A 27627-nucleotide genomic window follows, 5' to 3' on the forward strand; every position below is an offset into this window, starting at 1 on the left:
TGGAATAATATTATGTTAAAAAATAAACTTACGTTAAAATTAAATAAAAATAATTTATTTCAAACAACTGTACCGTACATATTTCTTGTTGCAAGACGTTTAACACTATTCATATTAATTAATACTCATCCCTTCCCATTATAACAAACTACTGAAATAGATATACGTCGTCGATTAATTTGTTCTACGTCATATATAGTATACTACTATGATAATAAACCTAGTATAAACCTGTTTTTTACATATCAAATCAGCAGTGTTATAATATTATGAATTAATAATTATGTACACGTTTTTATAAATTTCAATAATTGATCATTAGATACCTATTGGTTTTTCATACAATATTGTCTCTGTATTTTGTAAACTGTAAGAATTTAAGTTTTTGCGGAGGATGGCATAAAAATAATCAATAATAACAAATAGGTAATAAACAAATAATCTATACCCCCTCTGATTAAATACAAAAATTAATAATATTTCTTACATAACTACATCCTAGATAATTGGCCTAACTAAATAAAATTCAAAAATAAATGAACATCAAAAAAGGATAAAACCTTAACATAATTCACTTCATAAATTAACCTACAAAATAAATTATATAGATATTTAAAAATATCATTACATATAACTTCTGATTTTATCTTTATTTATAGTATGATACATTTAAATATATTAAGTTCGTATTTTAAATATTTATTCTATTCATAAGACATGATTATTTGTATTATAAATAGTATAAAAATTTGTACCTCTCTATAATAGATATTTTCGGTATTTACGTATCTTTTTATATTCAATATAATTTTTACAAAAATATTTATTATTTATTTTATTGAAGTATCTATGTTTGAATAAATAATACATATTTTGGTTTTGTGTAGTTATTTTTTATGGGTTTTCAAAATTAAATTGTTCAACATGTATACTTATATATTATGTATATGCAGCCATATAGATACATTTATAGTTATTAGTTGATGGAATTTTTTGAGAAAGAAAATAAAACAAGTTTCTTTATTTGTAAAAAAAATTCAACAAAGTCATCCATAGATACACCTGTTATCTAATATATACAATAAATGATAGAATTTTCAGGAAAAACGTAACATTTCTAAAGGTCCAATTGGTATGCTAGATGCTTCGTGGATAAAAATTCAATCAAAATCTGTTCGATGCCACAGTCATGTACGTACATATACAATATAAAGAGTAGGTACTCAGCTTTTCAACAAAATGTTTTGATCCTTTAAGCAGTAGGATAAATAGAAAAAAATAAATTCCTCTTTAAATAACTTTCTCTCTTCAGGTGACTTAACATAAATATATCTTAGTTTTATAACAAAAATTGCAATGTTTACTTTTAAAATTGGTTTACATATTTTATTATAAACAGGTACTTACTACTTAATATTCTCATCAATTAATGTACACATAATAAGCCTCAAAATTATAATTATATAATATCATTTCCACTGAAATAGAAATTATACTTTAATAATAGCGATGTATTTTAATAATATTATATACATATAATATTTCTTATGTGGATTGTAGCTTATATATTGTGCTTATATATTTCTTATTGATATTTTATAGTTTGAAATATAAAAATATGTATATATTTTGTATTTAGTGTACAATAATCATTAATCAATACTGGAATATAAAATATAAATCCCTATTTAATGTACCTAATTCATTAAAGAAATCAAATATTATATTACAAAACTATTATAATACTAATTTCTACATTGAATAATATTATTGTTTATAATATTGATATAGAGAAAACATACCTTGATTATAATAAAGCACGAGAAACATTGTTTCAAATAAATTGCGTATATTGTGACAAGTGCCATATTCATATATTTACATCATACAACAAAACCGATTGTTAATTATTTATTTAAAATATGATGATTGATGAGTCATACTATCAACTACCTGTAAAACAATTAACTAAATAAGTTAATGTATAAGCAGAGATATTGATTTCATAGCGCGTAAAGAATTTAAAGTATTATTGACATCAATGACATCTTATGAAACAATTTCATAATGAGTAAAACCAATTTATACCTATTAGGTATAATAATATTTTATACTAAATAAAAAAATGTACATTTAGACAAGTACTTAAATACATACATGGTGATATTCTATATTTATATTTTATTTATAATTACTTAAAATAATTAATTATCATATTTATAGTCGTATTATTTAATTTGATATTATTTTTTTATTTGACATAAACTTAGCCTTACTTATGGGATGGAAATATTAATAATTAGTAGTTGTTATTATTATTATTACCATTAATTGAAGTATTGTATTAAACACTTTAATCTAAAATATAATTTTATAAATCTGTTTAAAAAGTAAATATTATATTTTGAATTTGATAATAAAAATTACTACTTACAGTTTTTTATTTTTTTAAATTTATTTAAATTTTAGTGAAATTAAGTTTTGTTTTAATTAAAAACTTTAAGTTGTCGACTTTAAATTTAAGTTTATTATTTTATACATATTATACAAACTATATTAAAAATGCATATTTTAATTGATTTTATACTTTCACAATACAAAATAATCTAAGTAAGATTCTCAATAATTTATACTTTAGCAATATTATGTATGATTTTTGAAATTATAAGTTATAATTTATATACTTCAACAAAAGCTCACAAATATGTATGATATATATTATATATATACTTATACACTACACAACCTAAGTGTCAAACTGAAACTATATCATAATATAACTACCTACTGTTTATTTAATTTTACCAATCAAAATAACCAAACTTCATATTATAAGCTTTTAACCGGATCCAAAATCCATTTATCCTTTCCATAAATATTGAAAATACTATAATTCAACTAAGTTACATAGTACATAGTACTTAAATTAATTGGTTTTTGAATTATGTATTTAAATTAAATAATAATATTTTATGTATATATATTTTATAATAATATTACACAATATTTCATTATATATTCCTATATCTATCTAGAACATTAATATTTGTAGTATAATATGATTATTTTAAACGCATATTGATGCTTAAAAAAACAATACAAGGAAGTTGTGTACAGATATACAGTACTCAGCAAATCTAGAATACCATCTAAAATGCAATTTAGTAATTGACATTATTAATTTCTTGCTATTAATATTTGAACTAACAATAATTATTAGATGTCTCAAACACAAGTCAAATAAGACATTTTCAGATATGTTTTGACCGTATTAAGTCGCACATTAATAGCATGAATTCAACTATTGTAATAAAATCACTCGATTTTTATTTTATTTAGTTTTTTATAAACGTTTATTGAGGTATTTTGAAGGCCATGTTCTCATTGGCCTCTATTATCGTGTAATTTAAATTTGAGGTTTTAAAACTATTTTGACCTTAGAACCAATACTAAAAAACTTAAAACCACCATAATGATATGAAAATAGGATAAATAATATAATGTGTGTTTAAATTTGTAGCTGATTTATTATTTGTAAATTAAAATATCTGTTAAAATAAATCTACTCATCAAGTTTACAAAAATAGTGTTGGATTTTACTTTATTGGACCATATTTATATTTCTATTATGATGTAATATTTCAATAAGTTTCATTTACTTACCTATATAATTTCTAATACTTTACAATTTCTTCAAATATAAGCTTTAACCTTGCTAGTTGTTTTCACAAAGTACCTTGATTTAGTATAAATCAATCTTTCTTATTTTACCTTCAAAATTATGATTCTAATAAACGAGAACAATTAGTAAAAAAAATAAAAATCAGCTGAGTGACTCCTGTATTAGGCGTTATAGTTTCACTTCACTCGACTTTGATGGAAATTTCACAGGATTACTACCTGTCTCCTTGAGTAAGCGTGTAATTGAAGTATTTATTTAAATATACTACATCAAAAGAGAGAATTTAATCAATTTAAATAGTTGAAATTAAGAATGGTTATAACAATATTTAAGGCATTTTAAATTGTATATATATATATATATATATATATATCGTTATTGTCGAAATACAAATAGATATAATATTTTAAAAATTTAATTCAAATTTTTAATTATCAATTATAACGTCTTTTTCATGAAAGCTTTATAAACTTTGCGTTTTGTATACGTTTCGTATAACCACAAAAATTATATTTTAATTACTAGTCTGTTTAGTTTATTTATTTGGATTAAATTAATTTTTACTTTTTGCAAAATTGAATCATGAAATTATTATCTAAATATCAATTTAAAAAATAAAATAGAAAGTTTTGACTTTTGAGTTTGCAGCGTTTGTTTAACTCAAAGATTTTTTTTTATTTCAATTATATTTTAATAGCATATTATATAATTAGGTAGTTAGAATAGATTTTATAGTTTTGATTTTTCTTGAAAACAATTTGCAAAGTTTTGTATTTTGCAGAAATATTAATAACGTAACTTTGACTATAATTTGCTAAATGTTACAGCGTCATGAAGTATTTAATCCAAGTCCCAGACTTGCACATGAATAACGAGTGACAAACAATTGATGGAGGAAGGCGGATATTAACTTGACAAACTGGTGTTAAAAAAATAACTTAACATAGTTTTGGTTTTAAAGTAACAGTCGTACTAAGGTGGTGGTACTTTTTATTTAGTATTTTAGTCGATACAGTAACCTCGACATAAACCATATTTTAAGATAAAATATTTCTGTGATTTTAAAAATATTATTTTTAAAAAAAATCTGGAGGAGGGATAAAATAATGAATTTATAATACGTCCTTGTTTTCGGCGCAAATAAAACTGAATATAATATGAATTCTAAATCTTGTGTAGTATTTGCTGTATAAACATATTACACAGAGCTATTACGGGAAAAAAACTTGTATGCGAAAATTAAGTCGCCAAGAGGGGTCCTTGTACTCATTCAAGGTTCGAAGACCGTGGCTTGGTTAGATCCAAGACTAATTTGATTTGTTCAATGTCAATGTTAAATCAATTCTGTCAATAATAACTATTCCAAGTTCGTCAACAATTTCTAGATTTTACTAACCATTATATTTTATGGCCGATAGATCATATAATAGATATACATAATTAAAACATAATATAATATTACAATATAATATAATGCACGCATAATATGTACACAGCTATACATATATCACATGTATCACCTCTTTTATTTCTTCAATACTACAGTTTTTCAAAATATAGTTTTTCAAATTTTCAAAAATGCTTAAAGCTCAAATTTTTAAATACTTGAGATTTTTGTACTACTTAAAGAGTTTCCCGTGAAGATACATACTTCGGTTTTCCCTTTTTCTACTAATCTTTAAATATACACAAAATTTCCAAAAATTAGAATTTAAATAAATTAATAATTAAATGAAAAATTAATAGGAGAGAGAAAGTATGCTTAGTGAATCACTTGTATAATATATTTGTCTATGTATATATATCAAAACACCGCTGTTGTTATGTATATCATATTATTGTTGTTGTTGTTGTTTTTGATGTCGTCATCACTCATCGCCACGTACGCCTTAACAGATACAGCTCAGATCAGAACTGTGGAAGGGGTAAATAAAAGATAATATCAAACGAGTCAAAAAGTACATACCACGTTGTTTACCGCAATTCAAAACTTCGTTCTGATCTCACCGAAATTAATTGCACGTCTGCTCTACCGGCATCCAAAAATATCACAATAAATTAATTTCAGAACAACTACAATCGTATACTGTTTTATTATAATTAGTAGTTGTATTTATGATTTAACATATATTATTTATTGAGGATAAAACATAAGTATATACCTACCTACGTGGAATTTGTATTTGTTTAAGAAAAAAAAAATGATATAGGTATACTTAAACATGATTTTACTGTCATCACTTTCCATTAAATTTGTCTTCGTGGTACAACAAACACAAAGCACATACTTTTTAGGGTGACCGAAGTGTGCGTGATATACGATGATAGTTATAAAATGGTTACTGCGGCTAGCCGGCTAAAATCGACTATAATCAATGTTGTCCGGGATATCATTATCGATCGATAGAAAAGTAAATACAAATAAAAAAAAAAAAAAAAATTACATAACATTTAATTTATATTTTGATAAATTAATAATGACCTCTACGCGAAATAGCGTGTGACTGTACACACGGTCTCAACAAGTCCAACGCCGAGATGTCTGAAAAAAGACGGTAATTAATTTACCAAACTTAAATTATTAATACATTATATTATTTTGGTGTATAAAGAAAGGTAAGAATCACACGTCGCGAAGGTTACGTGCTGTGCGAGCTATACACACGTAAATGCATAATACCGATTAATTATTATTTCGTGAATCACTCTATCCATCGTTATAATAATTTGAAATCGATTTTTATGAGCAATTTATAATAACGATAATCGATATGAATTGAGTAAAAGGAGTTTCACGAGTGTTTTTATTTATTGCCCGTTGACAAATTCGTTCGCTCGCGCACATAAGATTTAATATAATATTAATAAGTACAAAAATTTATACGAGTACACTAACAAATACGGTTCATCGGCTTGAGTTTAACTTTTCACACCCGCCAATCGGATGTGCGTATACTCTGACCGTACATTCATTTCATAATCATTTCATGTTCAGAAACAATTTAATTAACATTTATCATTTCCAAATGATGAACGACATTCGTTTGTGTTAAAATGATCTGTAAATTTTCATTGACATACAGATCAAATAGTACCATAATAGACATATCTATCGAAATCGCACCGTTTCCCTTTGTTCTCCATCGTTGACGTTTAAATTGTTGATGTACAATTTATTGCAAAACGTTTAGTGTTATATAGGTTTACGACCGCGACGATAAGATTATCTTTATATTTCATTAAATTTGTCTACATTTTAAGATAGACCGTATACCCACACTGAACGCGTGTGACCTGTTCCATTATTTTTCAAACAACCGTATGAAAAATAATTTCTACAATTCAATTTTCACACAAAACCCGTTAATGAAAATCAATAAATGTATTAGTTGATATGTAACTAACGTATTTATTGACCATCGTCGTGAGCTTTTCCGATGCGGACAATAAATACTTAACTGTCAAAAAGAAAAATACCATGACGGACGGTCTACGATGTGGACTCAACAAGACTACGGACTTTCCGTTTATATATAATACAATAAATGTAATTTCCGTGTGTGTGAACTGTATGTACACGCGTTAGCGGTCGACGAATATAATAATATATATATATATTTCATATCATAAATTTATATATGTGAATAGTGCGCTTGTGTGACAGGTGGTGGAAAACGTGAGTATATAATGTATAATAATGTTGATAGTATTAATAATGTCCCCGGTGGGTCGCAGTGGATGATGGCGAGGTAAAGGCCTAATGGAATTGAACACGTATACACGACAGGTTTTAAATGTATAGTCGTTTTTATTATTTTATATTTTTCTTCGATCGTTTTTTTTTTTTTCGGAAATACGTGTCCGGTGCACGGTCGATTTGGTGCGGTTGCTGAGCGTTCGAAGTTCGATTTCACCACCCGCCGAACGTGACAGTTTTCCGTAAACAGTAAACACCATGCGGTCGTAACCACTACACGACATAAGCTATCTGTAACGTGGAAACTCTTTACTAACACTTATACGCGAGATCATGATGACAGACCTTATTATGATTAAATATTATCAGTAATAGGGTTGTCAAACTTTAATATTTTTGCAATAACGCAATTATATGGTCATATTATGTTCAAATTTATGAATTTAGCTCTTTTTTGTGCTAAATTCTATCTCCATAATGTTTCATTATGTCTAATTACTTGTAGTAAGTTAAAAAAAAATGCTAAACCAGAAAACTTAGCTAACTTTAACAATTTGAATTACTCAAAATTTATAAATCCTCCCCAATAATAATTAAACATAGTTCGGATAACGTCGCAATACCATAATAATAGTATTATACGTATATAGTCTACTCCGGTTAGAAGCCACAACGATTATCTTGATTTCTGATTTTACGGGTTTTCTACATGAAATTAACTCGATCATCCTATAGTTAACCTTGGAAAAAATAACGCACGAAATTGGATGTTCACACGCGTCAACGCGTGTCTATTATATTATATATTATTATATACAAATATAATATTAGATAGTAAATAATATATTATATTAACCAAGTGGCGAAGACAGTATACGATCGATTTTTATATTATTAAAATATAATTACATAATAACAACTATCACACGATTAGAATCGAGTCGATTCTTCATCAATTTCTCGTTTTTTTTTTTGTTTCGGAACGCAAGAATAATATTTTTACTCGTATACAAAATTACCAGCACGGAAATATAACAAAAATATAACATGCATTATTTTATCATATACCTCTCTGTATACTTGAATGACGAGTGCGTTTATCTCTGACGATGGTAATTTGTCAATAGCCCATTATCAGAAATTGGAAACAAATGACCCGACATTTAGATAAAGTAACGTTGTGTTCACTCCATTATCGCCTTGCCTTTGGTGTATACCTTTACTGTTAAATTCCTGACCACTAACGAGGTAATTTATTAGTTATTTAATCAGGTATTCAGAATTCTGTTCTCAAAATAATTAGTAGAGTTGACCCCATGTATTATACATGTCACTGATCTACTTTAAAACTGCCAAGCAAAAGTAGAAATTATACCTTTTTTGACGACTATATTAATAATGCTATAATAAAATATCTACAAAAAATATTTATAACGATCATTACTCGATTTTGTTACTTTAAGATTATGTAATAACACGTATTCATTAATACGTATAATTTATTTGATTCTACGCATCCATAATACACGGGTATTATATGTAAATACTTTTTAGAAAACATTCAGATGCGTATAATAATTTTATTCGTAAACTTGTTAAAGAAACATTAACGAGCCTAGAACACATCGTCAATATCAACATAGACATTTTCATTAGTCATTTGTCGTTGCTAATGATTTTTAGTGACCACCTGCCGTCTTTTTTACTTAATAAACAACATTTAATATGAGCCTAATGACTACCGAGAAGGTTATTATCATAATATATACATTATACAAGCCTACAATTTATTTATCGGGTACAGGCAGTTAAAAAGATAATTTTATTTCTATAATACGATCTGCAATGTTTATTCGAAAATAAAAAACAAATATAATTTCTAATTAGTTTACCTAGCAGCACTACACTAACAGCTATATAAGTTGATACAATATTATAATAATTCTACTTTTAGTTTAATAGGTATTCACATAGCAGATGGTAGTATATTATATAGATTATTAATCAAATTTAATCCCTGGAATTAGATTTTCATAGTAATTCAAGTATATACATTATTTATTAATACTAGATACTTTAATGGTATAGAAACACTAAAATATTACGCATACCTATGGGTATTATAAGTTATTGGTAAATGGTAATGAGAATAACAGCGTATTCTGTGTAAGCGCATTTTATATAACAACAAAAAATACTAGGTATATAGTAATTATCATACAGAATAGTACATTACATTAAAATCAAATTTACTAGGTAAGATATTATAAAATATAACACCGAACTCAAACTATAGGCCGTGTAATAAAAATTAATCAATAAAACACGACAAAGAGATAATTCGATATTATACACAGCCGATAGGTACAACGGGCACCTTCGTCAAGCTGTTATAATATGATATAGCCAAGCAGGTTAAATAGGAGCTGAGTGAGATTTAAATTCATAATTCGATAAGGTTATTATCATTATACAGGCATACTTAGACGGCAAGAAAACTTTGGCTACCCAAAAATCATTTATGCTTTAAAAAAAAAAAATTGATTTTTATTTTTTGTTTCTTACAATAGTTAGGTACAACTAGAATAAAATTTAAAAAAATATCATATTTGATTCAAGAATAAATTAAAACGTGAAAATGAGTAATGAGCTTACTTAAACGATAGTGATATTAAAAAAAAAAAATGAAATTCTAAATAAATTGGTTTTTGGTAACATTGTTGTTATTATCTAGATCGTTCCTAAAACAATTTAAATAAATAATTGTAATAATATGAGTATCAAGTTATTAACTTTTTTTTTCAATATTAAGTAACTAATCAAAGCAATACAATAACTTTTTATTTTATTATAATAGTAACTGTCAACAGACTTGTTTTTTAAATTTAATCTACTTATACATTTATGATGATTATAGAATTAAGATTATTGTAAGAACAATTTACACACAGTAGTAAACATTCGGGATCCTCTTTTGGTCATAAAAACTAATTCGACTTAAAAGTAAAAAATTTCAATTTTATCAGTTTAGTTTTAAAGCGATTATTAAAAATAATAATATAAGATAAAAGTGATACAATACTGCCAACTACGATTATTTATCAATTCGGCCTAGATTACTGTAAACGGTAAATTAAGCTAGTATTTTCAAAATGTATGTCTAATGAATATTATAATTAATAATTATATATAATTTAATATAAGACCATTTTATAAATATTAAATATATTAAGCATGTAATAAATTATTCTAATTAATAATAATAATTATAATCATTTCTAGTAATATAATTATTTTATCTTATTCTTTGACACTCTCGTGTCGTTATTCTATATTTTTTTTTTTTTTTAATTATTCGGCAATTGAGAAATTAATAAAATGCATAATTTTAATTTTTAATCATTGAATGCAACATATACTCGTATGTATAATTAATTTTATATGATTTTATATTAATTATATAAATTATACATAAAATGGATCAAATAAATTAGAAATATATTAAGCTCAAAGTCAAGTAGTTAGTTGAAATACTCGTCTGCTAATTAAAAACTAATATTTAAATTAAATATGAATATTTAATAAGATACATTTTTAATATTCAAAAGCGTATACTATTTTACTTATTATATTGTAGGTAACTATATGTATAACAAGTTAATATATTTTTATGATGTATGAGATATAATGTGTAATGACTATTGAGTAACAAGTATTAACTGATGAATAATAATTATGAAATTGATCATGAAGCATTTTGTTCGTTTTGTTCCAACATATACGTAATAATGTTTTTTTATGAATATTTTTGTACTAGTAACTACATATCAATACCTGGTAAAGTCTACATTATTATTTTCAACTCTGTAAAGCGAGAAAAAATAGTATTAAAACCCCTGTTTTGGTCTTATAGATTTTAAACATAATAAATATTTAGGTCATGAATGTTTTTTATTTGATTAACAATTCGCCGCATAATAATATAAGGCCATCAGTATGTTTTTTCCTGCTGACAAGGAAACCATGACCCATCACAGGTGGCTTAAAAAATATTGAGGGCTTTTTTTCTTTTATAAAACGTAAAGAAAAAAATTACATTAATATTTCAGGGTGTAGGTCAAACAAAAAAATGGTAAATGGTAAATAGTAAAAATGATATTATAAAATAACTGGCAGTGTTGTAATTAAAATTTGAACGAAATAATCTGTTAAATAAAACTATTACTATTATTGTATCTACTATCTAGCATATCATCGAATATATTACGTGTCCATAGGTAATAAGTACGCCTTATAAGCATAAACGATGCGCATACATCTGTGTTCACTTAAATAGTTAAATAATCGTTGGAAGTACGATTTTGTTCTTTGTTTAGTCACTTGTTGATTGTATTGTGAGAACACCTCAATTATTAATGTATTTTTATTCGTGTGCTATATACTCGTACATAAACATCAGTGATGTGACTGTGTGAGACTATCTGTGTGCGTTCGTATATAATAGCTTCGAATAACAATATTCAAGATATAAACAATTTATACGGCAATTTAGGCCCTGGTTTGCACTGCCATTAGTTTTCTATTCATAACTTCAACACGTTTCAATAAATCTACCACGCTGTGACGGTGAGGGATTATATAGTGATTAATCGAGAAGCTACAGAAGTTGAAAAAAAATATTATATGCGCACTATTGTAGCTCTTCAGCTGTCATAGCTCGGAGCTAAACGATGCGATTATTGATAACCAGGGGCACGTACATAATACACTATTTAAACGCACACATTGTCAAATCGAATTCAATAACCATAAGTATATATGCGACATTTATAAATTGTTATACAATTTCAAGCGAACGGTATTGGTAACAAATCGCTGGTATAGATTGCAGGCTGTAGCATCACAACAGACAATATTATGATATAAGAATTTCGCTCTTTCTGTGCAGGCAGTATATGGGCTCTGATATACTATAATAATAATAATATATATAAACTATATATATTACATACAATGTAGTATAGTATAACCAAAACATCAAAACGTTCCAAACTATTGTCCCTACGCATCCAACCCGCGTTTAAATCCCTAAACCATCGCTGCGAGCAACCGTTGTCACTACAATTTTTACGTATAAACATAAGTTTACTGTTCCTTCTATATTTCTCTACAGCCGTTGATACGTAATATTAATTATTATATAAAGATAAACTAAAACTTCTAATAATATATTTATAATTCATAAATTAATACATATGAGTAGCGCGTGTAGAAAATTTATCTATCCTGATTAAAACTGCGCTAACTATGTAAAATCTAAAAAACCTCACTATTGTATTATAGCCAGTGCCACAGTATAAATACAACGCGCATGTATATTAAACATATTTACATATTATATACGTTATAATACGTGGCGACAACGGGCAAAAAGCAAACAACTTTATGGGAAAAAATCGTCTAAACGTCCGACGATTATCGTGTTACACTATCATACGGCCGGACCGGAACAACATGTGATATATTATATATATGCGGTTTGGATAGCGGAAGTACATCAAACGCAAAAGTATAACTCTTCCGCCGCCAAACCCGTGTTCCATGTACATACAGTATACGCGTGATAAAATCATATTATGCATAAAAGAGAAGGGATTGAACAATTAGTCTATAGACCGGGTTGGAAAAATAACGAAGAAAAATAAAATATAAAATATGTGAAAAAAGTGTAAAGCACGGTGATAACCGTCGACTGGAGGGCGGGTATGTGCGACTGACGAGGGAGAGACGGCGGCGATAAGGGGATGGTTTCGCGTATCGACCGCGCGCGCACCCCTAACCAGTCGCGGGGCGGTGGTGTTTCCCCGGCGCGTCGGCTTGCCTCGCTACCGCCACCGCCGCCGCGTGTCCCTGTCAATCGCGCTCACTTCACCCTACCACCACTGCTACTGCCACCGCCGCCTCCTTCACCCAAAGCACACTGCAGGGGAGAGCTCCGCCACCGTTACACGGGGGTGGGTGGCTGGCCACTATATCGTGGCCGGCTGGTGTAGCAGTGGCGACGAAGGGATCCTCGAAATCGGGTATAATATGTTTCCCGCCCTGCGGCGTCACAGGGGCGGGTGTTCGGACGGGCGAGCGGGGAACACACGGACGGACTCTTCCCCTCCGCGACGTGAAAAAGGGGTGGCGGCGACGGCAGGGACCCCGTCGGATAAAACAACGCCGCCGGCAAGCAGTTGTCGTGTGCGCTCACGCCGATTTAGTCGTTCCCAACGCGAAACACCGAGCGCGCCGTCCGAAAGTTGCACACACAACGTTCGTCCAATAAATAAATATTGTAAATTATTATTGTAAACGTGCGCACAGACTTTATTCAGATAAAAAACATCACAACAACAATCGTGCAGTAGTCGTCGCGAGTGCGTTAATTTCGACTCGTACGTACAAAAACGAATTATTCCGCGGTATTTATTATAATATTATATAATACGTTATTATTATTTATATTTTATTTTCAACCGATTCTAGTCCCTTGTGATCCCCGTACGAATTAACACTATAGTACAATACTTTTATTGTTGTTGCTGATGTTATTGTTATTGTAAACAAAAGAGTTTTTACATCGACCGGTATCCGTTTTAACGTAATCGTCAAGACGAAATTACCGCACACAATATCTTTGAAATATCGTGGTCACGACAAGCGCATTTTTAAATAATATCCGTTTTGCGGCGCGCGCGCGTACGTACTCCATCGCCAGTCCCACACCACTGCGGTGATACGGATAAACACTGTTGTTTTCCAGTCAATTTCTCAGCGTCACTCCGTTTCCTTTTGATGAGTCAAGGTGAGTGAAGAAAACACAATAATAATAATAATCATAATCATAATAATAACAACACCTGTTCGACGTCGTACACGGTGGGGGAGTCGTGTGTGTAGTCACTGCTCGCCGGCCGGCCGGTCGTAGTTCCTCCCCCCCTTACCCGAGCGTCGTGACTCCTCCGCCGCCACCGCAGCCGCGACGCATTCTTCAAAACAGCGTTCTCCTCCGGACTTGAAACAAAAGAACGGATAGGGACCGAGTGTCAACGACCCACGGTCCTCGGACGTAATTTTTATTTATTTTTTTTCTACGATCCGAGTTTTTATTTGCTTATATTATATTATGTTATGTCTGTGTACACACAGACTCACATATGTTATGTGATATTTTCGCTCCGTATGTGTATATTACGCGTGTGGTATCCGCCGGGATTTATTATCAGACCGGAATTAATAAATTGTTATTAATTAATCATAAGGTCATTTTAATGACATCGTTTATGAAATATGAATTCAAAAATAATAACTGCAGTATAATATTATAATATTATTATGATATGCATTTTATGTATTTCGGTAACACACTACAGAAATCAAATTCGAATTACACAAAATTATACAAGTGGTTGTCTAAAAATATGCTATAATATTCATTAACATGAAATACAATAATACGTATTATTATATAATTATATCTCCCGCAAACATGACTGTACAATTATAACTTATAAAAAAAAACATAGATTTCGAGATAAGTCTGTTTATATTGTTGTTTTCCTAAAAGTGGCAATCGTTATTTGATGTGAACATTGTAAACTAAAAAGTTGCAATTAATTATTAATATGATGATGTCAAAGAACAATTTAATTACTATTTTCGTAGACAAATTTCATTAAATGTTATACGATCACAATGCACAAATAATTAAACACAAAATTTCATAATGGTGATTTTTTTTTATTAGATGTTTACAATTATATTATTATTATGATAAGACATAATATTTTTCAATTCATGTATATTGTGTAATCTGTGACATTAAAAAAAAAATTTGTGTGGATTTCAAGTATCTACTCGGTCTATTTACGCTAGCCTTCGTGACCCCGTCACCTATGTACCTACTATATTTTAATCTTTATAATTGTTTTTAAAATATATGATGATAAAAACGATTTTTTTTTTTATTTAATGTATTTTAGTCGAATTTTTGAATTCCTTATTTCTTTACATTAAGACGATAACAAAAATATCGATAAAGGAATAAAATACACTAATTTTATTATATTAATTATAATAATTAAACCGCGTGCTTGAAATTTTATGAATCACTCAAAAAGTAAATAGCAATCCAGAAAAAAATATTGTAAATTATACAATTTTTCTTCTTCTATGGATAAAATAGTGTTGCTACTTTTTCAAACACAAAAAAAAATGATTACTTTTTTATCGTTTTATTTATTAAGGTATTTTCAGTTGGTAATTTATAATTTTTTTATATTTGATGTATATTATGCGACTCTCAACGAGGCGTCAACCAGTAGGTCTCGGCGACTGACCGCTCGTTTGTATATTACCGTAATGATTTGCCATTTTCGTGATAAATGATTCATGCGTCTACGCCGTAAATGAAAGTCTCATAAAGCTACAACTTGTGTACAGTGTACACTCATCGTAATATCGTACCAATATATATTATAATCGCGTGACTTCACGATCAAGTCGGCTACACCATTAGTCCCGTCTAAATATACATGATTATGCACGCAGTGTGTACAGGCTAGGCAGTGAGTGTTTCAGGTGTATACAGCGTGCCCCAATTAGTGACAAATATAATACTATAATTCACGACCGGTCTAATGCTCTACGTGCAGTATAAATAAAATACAAATTAATGATCGGATCGAAATACCGCAGAACATTTAATGGTATTATCGTGATTCAAATATGTGTAGGTATAACATTGAGTTATTAATACACAATAATATTAATTTATTGGAATATGGCATATTATGTCAGCATCCCACAGAAGAAACGACGATATTATTTAGAGGTGTCTAGAGACGAATCGTCTAGTCGTGCTCGCGAAACATTGCCGACGGACACGTATAAAAGTACAATACATGCGCTCACGTACTTAATAATAAAATGACAATACATAATATAGCTTTGTGATTTATTACCAATGATTTAATATTATGCTTTAATAGTAATGATTATCGCTTTTATTATCATTATTAAATATTATTATTATGTGTCCGACGTCTGTCATTGTTTCACGACACTACTCGTTCGTCAATCGGTGGGAACAGCGAAAAAAAATAAACAAATAATCCGTTTCGCGTTTCGTTCGTGGATTTTTTTTTTTTTTTTTGTCGTCTTACCTGTTCAAAAAACGGAATGGAGAAAAAACAATGTCTCAGACGCCGAGAAACGTCCCAGATGACGTACGACATTAAACGACGATAATACGACGACGACGGTTGTGTTGATAGTCCCTCGTTTTTTTATACTCCCGTTGATCGATGGCCGCCGGTCGAGGCATTTTTTATACCTATCAAGGTACTTACATATCAGTGGCACTGATTCCTATATATGTTCATGTATTGTATAGTCGTCATATATAAGTTATAGGTGGGTGGTGGTCGGTTGTTATCTACTCTGAACCTACTGCCGGGCATCAACTATATTTTTACAGTCACACACTGCTCTGTAATTTAAAGATTAATAATAAACTAATATGAAGGATTGTATATTAAAATATTTTGAATTTTAAGCGATGTTAGTATCTTACAATAATTTTATCTTTGATGTTATTCATTGAGATATAGAATATAGATGATTCAGTACCTATAGTGTTATATGTCTCATTTTTAAGTGTTTAGAACGTAGATATAATTAAATAATAGTTAACATAAATCACTATATGTTTAATGCAAGAAGAATACAACTTAAGTAATAAACATAATTTTTATGTAATACTAATTTAATTTTTGGCAACAAATAACAACAATAATAGTTTTTTTTAGATGATTTAATAAAATAATTAAATTTAGAAAGATCTTGAGGGAGATGTAGTGTGTATTGGAAAAATTAGCGCTGGTGGTTTACAAATGAGTTATTAATAATTGACTTCAGCGTTAATGCTACTATATTATTTCCTACCATGTTATGCCATATGGATACATCATGCATGCGATTTATCTAAATCAATTGACTCACCCTGTAAAGAGACAACAGAAACTGCTTTCGCTTTTCCGTCATCGTTTTGTATATCTCGAGAGCAGAACGATTTGTCTCCCGCGAACAATGGAGAACAAGTTCCCCAGCCTCATTAGTAGCTCATCGCTGCCGGACGGATGGACAAAAGAAAGAAGAGATAGTGAAAACCACACGTGTGGGGTAGCACAATTGTGTACAAAATAAAAAAGAATGCTACAAAGTTTTTCGTCAAAATTCATAGTTTCCCCCAATCCCTCCCAGCTTCATGACAGGCGGTTGATTTTTTTTCTTTTTTTATTTACTCGTTGAAAATTTAATGAATTTATAGTCTCATCAACCAATCGACATCTTTCTTTTTAAACTGCAATACGTATACATATATTATATATTTTAAAGTGACTGCTATGCGTAATAACAACCCGGGAAAAAAAACTAAGCGATACGGAAATATATTTAACAAGACGTTCTGGGATTATTTTTATTCAAAATGTCTCAACAACTCCCTAGACTATTTTCTTAAAGTTACGCGCGTGTGTATTTATACGACCAAATCAAATATTGCTCGAACGCCGCATGCGGCATGCGTTGTCCCTTTGAAACCGAATGTCATAGGATCCGTGTCAATAAAAAGAAAACCGCAATGAAAAAAATAAATAAAACATGATATCAGTAAGCAAAATTGTTTACATGCAATGTAATAATAATATTGTATTGCTGCACGTAAACGGATAAAAAAAACGATGGCGATAAACAACATATAAATAAATGAAACCGTAAATCATATTATTATATCTCTATTATATTATAGTACCCACTTGGAACTTAATAGTATTTTCCTATTGTACGCGGCCATTATAATACGAATGAAGGTCTTGATTCATATACACATTATGTGTCGCACGTACTATGTACCTTCATGTAAACGACGGTAAAATAATAATCATTTATTCAAAAAATTTACTCCCAACACCCAAGAATCAAGATGAACTGTTTCAAAATAAGTTAACGTCAAATTTTCATATTTTGTTTACATTAAATCATTTTATTGTTTTTATTCATAATTTTGTTTTCGGCATAAATAATTTTATGCTGTCAAATGTTCATGATAAATACGAAGTGGTTATTGAAATGTGCGAAATGAACGTTGACACGAAAAATGAATATAATTTTAGTCATTATTAGATTGAATTTTTGTAATCCAAATCCAGATTTATATATTTTTTGCTTATAGTATTTGTAATTGTAAGTTTAATAAAACTAAAAATTGTAGACGATTCGTTAAACGTGAAGTCGAACTAGAAAAAGTTTTGTTTTTGAATAATTGAGAATAATTTGGTGATTAGGTTTGTAGGTTTTAAATTAAAAAAAAAAAATAGGCACTACAACATAATTTTAATTTTGAGATCTACCTTTACATATATTTTTTGTCATTTACCAATGAAATAAAATTACAAAATATTAAAGCATATTTTCTGTCGTTCTTGAGTTATTTTTACGTAAAAAATACATTTTTATCAATTTTAAGAGAATATATTAAGTAGAATATTTTGTATCTTTTTTTAATGAATATTATCATACCTAATATTTAAAGTACTGTTAAACTTAACAATCCAAATTATAAGTTTACAAAAAAAAAAAAAAAAATGGATACATTACACTATTATAGTATTATTATTTATATGTTTAACAAAATAAATAAATTATAAACTTTATGTTCCTCGTTTTTCAATAGTAATATATTTAATCTCCGTTCCTTTGTTCACTGGAACAACCGTGTAATTATTTCAAAACAAACTATGTATAGCCCCTTTGGATTTATAGTTACCCCAGCAAAATCCCATATTAAATGCTCAATTCTCCGCGCACACACTCTGATTATGGTGATAACACTATCATAGCAGTAATAAGTCAGTATTGGAGTATTGCTGCGGAATCGTTTGTGAATCGGAGAAACGTTCATTAAACCCTCCAAACGAAACAGTTTTATCGTCGTCTCTCGTCGCGGAGACGATTCGAGTCGACCTGTCTCGTGTTCCACGAACGTCTGAAGATCGTTTCACTCGCACAACCGTGATGCGTTTAAAAAATATCAATACTATCTCTCAATGATTTGCGGAATTTCGACTTCGCGTCACCTAATTAATTTTTAAGTCTACGAAAATATTACTAAGGTATTATTAACGGTGGCAACAACACGCAGAACGTCATAATATTAATACATAATTTCTGTGAAAGGGGTCGTTGTTTACAAACCCAAAATAAAAGGCGTTCCACGAGATTTGTGCAAACATCGACGACGCGCCTTTGTTGTCGTTGTTTCGTTTGCACGCGTTATGTTTCAATTATTGTATTATTCGTCGTACAACAAACCCACTTTACCCACTCCTTAACCCACACCTAACTCGTCATACGACAACGCGGGTCGAGTAGTGCATTGTTACGCGCGAACGTTGTTCCGACGCGGTCACTATAGTGCGGCGGCACACGTAGGAGCCCTTAGGGCCTTGGCGTGTTTTTCCGCCGGAAATAATAATACGTTGACAGTAGGGATGGGGTCTTCGGTGTGATTATTTGTATCGTGCGGTTCAACAGATTTTTGAGATGTGGGCACACAACGATCGAACACTGTTCAAAATGCACAAGAGTCACTTGTTCCCTTCGATTCTGCAAGAGTTTCTGTCACCGTTTCACGGAACTCATCCCATCCAAGCGTATAAAAATAATAATAATGTCACAACACTCATGACAGTCATAAAACTCATAACACTTAACGATTACGGCAAGCGTCTAACAATATTGAATATCGTCCGAATTGTTAATGCTGTCGATTGGTGTTCGGAATTACATCATATATTCGGCATTATATTTTATAATCATGTACATCAGAAACCGTAGTATGTAGTATACGAAAAACTCAAAACGAAACAGCAAATATTGTATATTTTATATTCCTCATTACCAATCATTCCTAAAGGTGTCCGTCCCATAACCGACGCGTTATTTATTCCAGAGATTTGTTATTGACATTGATTGACGCTTTTTTTTACATAAATAATAACATTTTGATGGTTTTAAACAATCTTTTAGATAACAGAGATATATTTTTAAATTAAATTCTACTAGCTAGATAATGTATTTGTTGAACATTAGTTAATAAATGTATTATGAATTTTCTGAAAAAAAATATTAATAATATTTTTAACTCGCATTATGTATATATAATGTGTACGAAATCGCTTGTTCGGTTGTATTAAAAAGAAACGATCAATTATTATTCAATTTATCAATTTTATTATGATTTATGTTTTTTATATAATATATTTTTTTTAATTTGGAAGTATCCATTTGTGAGCAACTTTTATATTATAGTCAGCCAATGTTTATTTTATTTTTTTTACATTATATGCTAAATTTTGAAAATTATACCTCTGCCTCTATTACTACCACAATATTTCAGCAGTAAATCATTTCATGCGCAAAAACATTGTTGTCATGCCTTAAACACTGAAATGTCATAGATCCGTTCATGTCGAATTATTCGATAACGATGACTTACTCATATCTGTCCACTGATCGATGTATGTATGGTCACGTATTCTCTGACTGGATTATTATGACTATTATGAGTTAGGGATTATTACTATTATTATAATTCTCAAACCAGATTGAGTCTACACGGTATTTTGTACGTTAACGTGCATTCAGATTACGTCATTTCACTAGAATTCGACTTGGCAACGGTCCATAGTGACGGTTTCTGTTTTTTTTTTTGGATACGCGGCAGTCAGCTAAGCTGTTTCGAAGAAAAAAAAGTAATAATAAATAATATTTGCGACACGGTTCGAAACGTTTCCGGAACGAGAGATTTCCGGCTATCAATACGTGGCGGCCCTAAATAATACGAAAGCATAATATTTGTGTGTTAATATATGATTATTTTTATTGGCACCGAATTTTAAACGAAACGGATCGCAACAGACTATATAAAATACTGGTTGCAGAGTGCAGACGTTGCAGTGTACTCAGTCTAGTTCTCTTGTGCGATTGTCGTCTTGAAGAAAACATACTATAACGCACCAACACAATATTATTTCACATAGTCCGTAGTGCATATTTTATGTATAGGTGTATATAGAATAGAATTACGTATTTTATATTAATACATACATAGGTGAAAATAGTCAAATTTTTTTCGGAGGGGACAGTTAAATCTTCCATAATATTAATTTATAAAAACGCGAAGCGAAGCTATCACCACTCCCCTCTCCCAAACTTCCAAACTATGTTATTATCAACATATTTTATAGGTATAATATTTTACAATATTCTAATTTCTATAATTTATAAAAAAATACAAACACTATGATTTGGATCAATTATTACATCAATATATCTATTTAAAATTGGAACAGCTGACAAACATACATGGGTGGTAAAATATTAGGTATATAACATGTTATTCTCTTTTTTACTGAAAAAAATTAAAATTCTTATCTGTGTGTTTGTTTATATCACCTATTAAAAATACTGAATCATAAAAACAAAATTCTAAATAATCTTTTTATTTTCAATAATTTTTTGGGTTGAATTTTAAAACTTTAAATAAAAATTGTTTTATTTAAACTCCTATTTCACCAATATTGATGTGTGTGTTGAGTGCGCGCAAAAAATAATATTATAGTCTGACACAATCTTGTATGCGACATAAGTATGACCTAAGACAAGATATTTTTAGAACACACCCAGACACTGGGCAATTAAAAATAAAAACCAATAATTCACCTTTGACACGCAACTCCGTATTATAGTATAACCTCGACATTTCAGCAGTTAACATATCATTAACAGCCCGCAAAGCTATAGATATTTATTTCAGGCAACCAAAATAGTATTTATTTATAATAATTTTAGTCCATACTAAATTCAAGTTTTGATATTAGGTCAAACTATGATTTAAATAATATTTAATATTTTTTTTTTTTTTTTGATAAATGTTGAATTTCTGAATGAATCGAACCTCATGAATCCCACCCCTTCCACATACATAATTTTAGCGTGATTTCAGCTTTTGTCGGTGTACAAATATTTTACGACATTGGGTGGTTTTCCATTTGTGAATATTACACATTAACGCATTTTATGCATTTCGAAACGAGTTTTTCGCCCGAAACTTAGCAATGAAATCCGTTTAGCGGCGGCGGCACTTATGATGTGACGGTATTGCCAGTATCGCGGTATTATTATAATGTATATTATATTATATAGGTATGTCGTTTATCCGCGTGTGTGGTATAAGGTCTACGGTATATGTGTATTTATACATACATATATATCATATATAATCGCAGGTAGACAACAGCCATGCGTGTTGTTTCGTTTCTCACTCCTATGCGCACAAATGGCCCGTCACTCGCCGAATAAGAGAGAGTGAGAAAAAACAGGGTACATAAATTAACGAGGATGAGCGCGTAGACATTGTGTGTAGGTAATATGTGCGCATGCCACTGCGGCAGTTTAAGCGTAGACGCCGTTGTGCAATCAGGTCGAAAAATCCTATTGAATCAAGGTCGGTGAAGGGGTGGACGAGACGCCTTCATGAGAAAGTAAAGATTTCGGTTCCCATTGTCGTCGGTCTCTGAGGTCGAAAAAATCGGAAAAAAATTGTTCACCTCATCGTTTCTGGTCGACCCTGCAGAAAGAACACCGCGCAAACGTTGTAAAAATACAACATATAGTACACTCTACATCTAACCTATTCGTGTGTATATATATATTACGTTATACTACGCGGCGTGTACACGATCATATTATTATGTTGTTTTGGTCGATTAAAAACACGTTACAATTATTGAGATGTCGATGTGGTGAATTGTTTGTACAATTGTGACTTATCAAAATATCATCATCATAATAATATTATTATGTTGTGCTGAAGCATTGTATTACTATTACACATATATATTATAACGTTAAAACATAACTACCTGGCTACCTATAATATAATTATTTATATTGTATTATATACAATATACGAGTGGCGGGTATATTATTATATATTCATCGAATCATCGTTCAGTAATAGCCCGCGACTTTTTTATATGCGAATTCGTATATACCTTACGTGTGTACACGGCACTTAAGCTGTATACAAATTACAAACCCACTCATAACACTCGCACAGTGGATCCAAAAGAACAAAATTCATGCTTATACTATGGTAGCTGCGGTTGCTCTATTATTATTATAGTTGAGACTTTAAGAGTGTATTGTATAGTTGAAATTTCGTGATTACTGTAACGCCTTCTTGATAATATATATATATATCATTGTGTTATGTATACTTGCGGCTCCAATGTATTAGTTAAATTATTACATACGTTTTTAAAACATTGTCATTATCCAATTACTTCAAAAGTCAGTCGTCTTGACACCCGTAACGGCCGTAACTCGTAAACATATTAAATCATAATTTCCCTATAAGCTCAATTTAATTTTTTTTTTTTGTACTTAATTTCAATCATACGTACTCACATTAAAATTATGTGCCCTCTTCACTTATACATAAAAAAGAAATTTCAAGAACATTACATAATATATACATATAAATGCATATCTTCCATCCCCGAAAAATCCTAAATCCGTTACTGACGTTGATAAACACATAAAAATTTTTTTAATTTAGCGTGTTTATCATTCGTAACTATGCTTTATATCATAATATTAAACATACGTATATAATGTAATACACGGGTAATAAATCAATGCACTGTGATGTTACCTACCGATTACCATAGTTGCTTAACAATATTTTACCGATAAATTGATTTTAATTTGCAGATCCAATAAACTCACCCGTTCGTTTAATATAAGATTATTATACTTATATCATTACATAATATATACGTTTTGGAAAATATAATTGTTCGTCGCAAACGTGCATATAGATCACTGTGCTTGACCCATCATGGCTCGTATATATAAATATATAACATGCTGAGTGCAACACAACGTCATGTAACAAAGACGACAGTTATTGAAAATCTCTCGATTTTTTTTCTTTTTCATTACATTACTCATTATTAATATTGTTATTATTTAAAGTTAATGACGCGTTGGATATCGAATGATTGGAAAGTGGGTATATATATTCGATTGTTCTCCCTTTAACGTAATAGTTTTATTCACTGGAACATCTGTGCGTATGTAACTGGTTTTGATGGAATGGAAAAAAAAATTCGAAGCGAAATTCCGTGTCAAGTCCAATAATTATTATCATTGGAGATGTTGATCGATCTGGGGGAGGGGAGTGTTCCATTGTTCGGAAATACTGTTGGCGGTATAGTATTTCGGTTTTTCGTCGACATTTGTCACGGACACAATACCCTCCACGCTAACACACTGCACATCGTCGCCGTCGAAATTTTGCCGGTTTAACTGGTTTACCCCCACAATAACAATATAATAATATGTACATGTATTTATACGAATATGCCCTCCACAGTGTTTCTACCTCCCTGCCACCCATTCGTCTGCACGGCCGTCGCGCTTGGCTCTCTCGTTTCCGAATAATGACGTTTTCGATTCAACAAGCTAAACGTTTCTATTATCGACCGGGTAGAGTCCCGCTGTGCAAAGGCCCACTGCTGCGGGCACAGGGTGTCCTAATGTCGGAATTATTAATGACGCCCCGAGTGCGTGCGTGTATATATTGTACATACTACCTTCGTAAACCTAAATATGATATTATACCAGTTACACACACACACGCATATATATATATGTATATCATACAATCGTACCTTACGTCCTTACCTCTATACATATTATATATTTATATGTGTGCTGTGTTTGCCGACTTCACCTGGCTCTGCCGCCGTCGCCACCACCACCACCACCGGGTGCTGCAATAATTTTCTGCGTCTCCCCCTCACCACCGTCAAAACCGTGTCGCGTATTACAAAAGCCGCGTTATTAATAATCGCCATATATCCTATTGTAAACTCCGCGCTTTACTGCGCCGCTTCAGTTAATTCCTATCTATCTACCTACCTACCTACCTACCTATATAAATACATATTATACATTATATAGAGGTATACCTAAGTATGTATGCGGTGCCCACCGACCGTCAGCAGACCCTTCCAACCACTGCTACTGTAGTGCTGGTTGCGAACAAGTCGTCCACAAGAATGCACACGCCAAAAAAATAAATAAAGTACTTAAAACACTAGACGTAGTGGTGTGTAATATTATACGTAGCGGTGCGGGTATAATAATACGCGCGATATGGTGGTCCGTCAAGCGGGAAGGGGTCGTCGCGGAAAGACTCGAAAACGGATATCGTACAATATGATGATATTGTGTTACCGTGGTCGTACCGGTTGCATATGATTATACCTACAATTACTAGTACAAGACGACCGGATCGTCAAAAATAATAACGGCAAACTGATACCGCGGTTTCGGACTTTTCTGTATTAGAGGTAATACACTATTATTTTGTTGTCGGTCAGTTTCGAGAACAGTGCACTGATATGCAACTCTATATTATACAGTGACAATAGTCTCAGGCCGCAACGTAATATTATATCTCGTTCGGATCACATCACTACTCTACTCACATCAACAAAAGAAAGTTTCGGGTACACAAAAAAGTATCAAGAGAAGAAAAAATTGAAAGAAAACACGTATACCTACCTAAATACCACCGACACGATAAGTGCGTTGAACTTGTACACATTTTTCGTCTATATTTATGTATATATGTGTACCTAAATATATATACACAACGCGCGCCTCTACCTACACCTATTTAAACGTCTCCACGGAGTATACAAATATGCACGCATATACGCGTTTGTGAATTAGAATTAACCATTGTGTGGTAATATATATGTATGTAATATTTTCGTTTCGTTCGACGACTGCTGCAGCTGCACCGGACAATATGTTTTCGTCGACACCCGATCGCTGCCGATACACACACTTATATAATACATGTACTACATCCCAACTCCGATATATTATTTTGTATCGTGGTGTACACAATATTATAATAATAATATGTTCACTTACTGCTGTCGTTTTTATATTGCTATCACTACTACGGGCTATATTTACGTATTTTACAGTCGGGTGTTTCGTCACTGTTCAGTTGCAGCGTTGCAGTGGGTTGCACACGACGACGGGTGGGAATAGTGAACCCAAAGTATGTGCGCGCGCTTGCTCGTTTGCTCGTTCGTTTGTCTGTATATGTGTTTGTATTTCAGAGTCAAAGAGTGAGAGAGGACAAAAAAACTATACGTTTATGTATATATAGTGTGCTTATAGAAGCCTCGTGCTCGCCTATATAGATTTGGTACGTCGTACGAACAACAAGTGTGTTTGTATATGGTCTTACGTGGCGCGTGCGTGTGTACATAGAGTTCTGTGGAAAACGCGATGTCATTCGACGGTCGAATTCAAGTTTAGACAAATGACCGAAACGCACATCTTGTTTGTGAAGTGTTAATATAATATAACAGTGTCCGTTAAAATATTATATTTTTATTACGCTATAATAAACGTCGGTTATATTATTGTAAATACATGTTAACTGTCAGACGAACTCGTCGAGAGCTTTCAATGACGGGCTTCGATGCTCTTCTTCGCGGCACAACAAGTAAGGAGTATAATGTGTTTTTTTTTTTTTTTTGCAAAACTTATCTCTTCGTTTACACTTTTGTGAAAAGATTACCGTTCACAATCAATCTGATTTAATTACTTTTCCGATTCGTTTTAGTACGCGTTTTATATTATATACAATATAATAAAGAATTGATTTTCCTGGGTGGAGTTTGAAAACGTTACTATGTACATTAAGTGTTTTATTATTAGAGTCGTACGTTGGTCTCAGTAAAGCATATAATTAAACAACGATTGTCGCAAATATTTTGTTTTGTCAACATCTTGAGAATAACCGAAAGGAATTTTATTTAAAGTTTTAGCAGCAACAGAGTTAAGGTTAAAAATACATTTTCACATATTTTCATTAAAAAATACACTAATAATTCACTGTTGTTATGTAATTGACAACAGATAAAAAATAGAAATTTCGTATTAGCTACCTATTTGTATTTAATTGTTAATAATATTTTTTTTAAATATTTCTGATAGAAAAGACTTGATTCCGAAAAAATATCATTTTTTATACTTTTTTACT

At 30.6% G+C, this 27627-nt stretch overlaps 1 protein-coding gene across 2 annotated transcripts in view; it reads left to right on the forward strand.

Moving 5' to 3' along the window:
* The first annotated feature begins 13636 nt into the window (after positions 1-13636).
* LOC112599161 (brain tumor protein) overlaps positions 13637-27627 on the forward strand; it is a 46154-nt gene continuing 32163 nt past the window's right edge. The window contains exon 1 of one of the 2 annotated variants that reach the window (XM_025345942.1): positions 13637-14229. The gene's annotated coding sequence lies outside the window, so the exon portion shown is untranslated. Of the gene's footprint in view, positions 14230-26808; positions 27088-27627 lie in introns of those variants that run through there. The other variant, XM_025345943.1, reaches the window with a different exon arrangement.

Source organism: Melanaphis sacchari, unplaced genomic scaffold (assembly GCF_002803265.2).
Source record: "Melanaphis sacchari strain LSU unplaced genomic scaffold, SCAv2.0 Contig4_pilon_pilon, whole genome shotgun sequence".
In the NCBI taxonomy this organism is placed as follows: Eukaryota; Metazoa; Arthropoda; class Insecta; order Hemiptera; family Aphididae; genus Melanaphis; species Melanaphis sacchari.